The 2,500-nt window shown below is 37.2% G+C and overlaps 1 protein-coding gene across 6 annotated transcripts in view; it reads right to left on the reverse strand.

The window, feature by feature from the left end:
• Positions 1–2,500, reverse strand: part of LOC137974444 (tetratricopeptide repeat protein 28-like) — a 16,588-nt gene that overhangs the window by 9,745 nt on the left and 4,343 nt on the right. For 4 of the 6 annotated variants that reach the window (XR_011117461.1, XM_068821436.1, XM_068821434.1 and 1 more), the window contains exons 3-4: positions 2,351–2,399; positions 61–138 (exon numbers count right to left, since the gene is read on the reverse strand). The gene's annotated coding sequence lies outside the window, so the exon portion shown is untranslated. Of the gene's footprint in view, positions 1–60; positions 139–2,350 lie in introns of all 6 variants that reach the window. The other 2 variants (XM_068821437.1, XM_068821438.1) reach the window with 2 other exon arrangements.

Below are 2,500 nucleotides of genomic sequence, written 5' to 3' on the forward strand. Positions count from 1 at the left end.
TTGCATCGCCTGAGTAATATATTCATAAGATAAGGCTATAAGGAGCAATGAGGGACTTACCAGTGTTGGTCCAAACGGATGCTTTTCAAAAGCAAAAGTTTCGTGTGAGGTCAAGCAATGGCTTCGTGACTCTGAAAACTTTAAATTGATGTGGTTATTCCATTATCAAACCTCTCCGAAAAACATTACCTTATAGGAAAAGTGTTAGCTTTCTTAACACAAATCTGAGTAGATCTGGAGTGAAAAACGGAAAAGTTCTTAAAAGGGACCTCCACTCCCACTGATAAATAATTTTAAACCTAACAAAATAATTTTTGCAATTAATTTGCTCGACAATTTTCTCCAAAAAAGTGTTTGGATCGAGAAAAATGAACTTTACAATCATTCATTGTCACCTTAAATTTCCCTGGTGTCGCCATCTTAAATAACTGCGACGTGTTGCGGTTTCCCTTATTGTTTGTTCGACTTTAAGATCTACGACGACGACGCCAACGAACACGTCACCTCAAAATATAGCTCTACACTGTCGTAAAGTCTTTCGCAATTATTTCATCTCGTTCTCGTCGTACAATGTGGGCGAAGTATCCTAAAAATAAATTGATACGAGCGGTTTCAGAGTTTAAATATAAAATGAAAGGTTTGCATTTGTACACTCACGTTGTCGTTAAAACCTCAAATTTGTCTATTTCACGTCGTTTTTGAAAGTACCGCAAAAATATATGCTAAAATGTACTCGTGTGGTGTTTTAGTCACAATCCAAAAACACATGCTAAAACGCGTGTCGCATGTGCAGCACGATTATTTGTCCTCTTTTAACCAATGATATTCCTGTTTTGTGGCCTTTTCGTTGACCACCGCGTCGTAGATCTCTAAGTCCCTAATAAGGCAACCACGACAAGTCACCATTCATTCATTCAAGATGGCGGCGCCCAGGAAATTTGAACACAAAAACAAACAGTTTTGAAATTCATTTGTTTAGATACAAACGCTTCCATTGGAAAAAGTTCGGACAATTTTTATTGTAAACATTATGTTCTGGGGTTTAAAGTTATTTTTTCTTGCTTTAGTGAAGGTTCTCGTTTATAAAAGTAACACATGGAACAAGAAGAACGAAGTAACTTCATACTCAATCAAACTGCGCAAATTAATGACACAGTTCAACACGGAACGAGATCAAGTGATTGTCACCCAGATAGCTAATTGTTCCATTGCTCCGATCATCAACTGTTGGCTTATTCCGATGAGGTTCAAGTCGTTATGGGAACGAAAAAATATAAGGCTATAACCTTACTTGGCTTAAAAGGGGATGTGTTAGGAATTTATAATTAGGCAAATTTAGCGACTGGCAACTAAATCAGGGGAAACGTAAAATTAATTACTTAAACATTGAAGAAAGGTTTGAATAAAACATCAAATGCAAATTTAAAGGAAGCAGGGCAAGGGCGAAACTAAAGAACATTAAAATGGATTTTGGGTTTTTGAAAACTGTTCAGCCAAACAGTTTTCCAAAGTTTATCTTTGTGTTGTTTGAAACTTAAACACGAAGACTCACTATATATAGTGTTTTCACTCTCGTGATCAGTAACCTCGTTTTTTCACCGAAACAAAAGGGAAGATTTGCAGGATAATAGAGCTTACTTCCCGGAAAACGTTTGCATGATAATAGAGCTCAATTCCCGGAGGATTAGTTGGGTACCCCAACAAAGCCGCCGTGACGTCACGTGTTCGAATTCATTCAAGCAAAACTGATTAATCACCCTAAAAGATATTTCTAGCGCGAGAAAACAGGGACTGGGGCTTTAAAAAGAACTACAGATAACATTTTATGCAATATTACGGTCACATTGTCATAAGGGGCTTTTTTATTGCAGAAATTATCACAGATCTCGGTTGCGTTCACGGTTGATTGATAAATCATTTGCATGTGCCTGAGGCACCACGCCTTTTATAATGCGTCTTCGTCTTTAAATTCTGTATGCTTGACAGACATTTTTTGGCACGACGCTGTTCGTTGTGTCTACTAAAAGTAATTAAGTTGCGAAGCGAGTAATTACACCTGTCAAAACTACACACACACTGTGTAGTTTTACCAATTGATTTTTACCAGTCGATTTTGTCGATTTTCAACTACACTGCCTAAATTCTTCAATGCATTCTTACTCATCATTTGCTTCGTAACTTCTCAGCCACTGAGAAAACTAAAACCTCCTTCATTCAGTAAAAATTCAAGATATACAGCATTTACTTACTTTCTCGATGTACAAGGGAAGAATAGAGGGCAGTTTAGGTCGATGAAACAACAAATAAATAATGTATTACACCGTTGCAGCAAGCTCACATTACTAATTACCTTGCAATGTTCCTCTTTAAAACCAGTTGATCACGAATAATGAACACCACTGCAAAATATGTTAAGGGATTAACGTTAGATCTTTTGCGTGCGTGCGTCAGTCACAACTGAGTGGGTAGTATCGAAAACGAAGCAATCGAAAACGAGGAA

The sequence above is a fragment of the Montipora foliosa genome, chromosome 10 (assembly GCF_036669935.1).
Source record: "Montipora foliosa isolate CH-2021 chromosome 10, ASM3666993v2, whole genome shotgun sequence".
In the NCBI taxonomy this organism is placed as follows: domain Eukaryota; kingdom Metazoa; phylum Cnidaria; class Anthozoa; order Scleractinia; family Acroporidae; genus Montipora; species Montipora foliosa.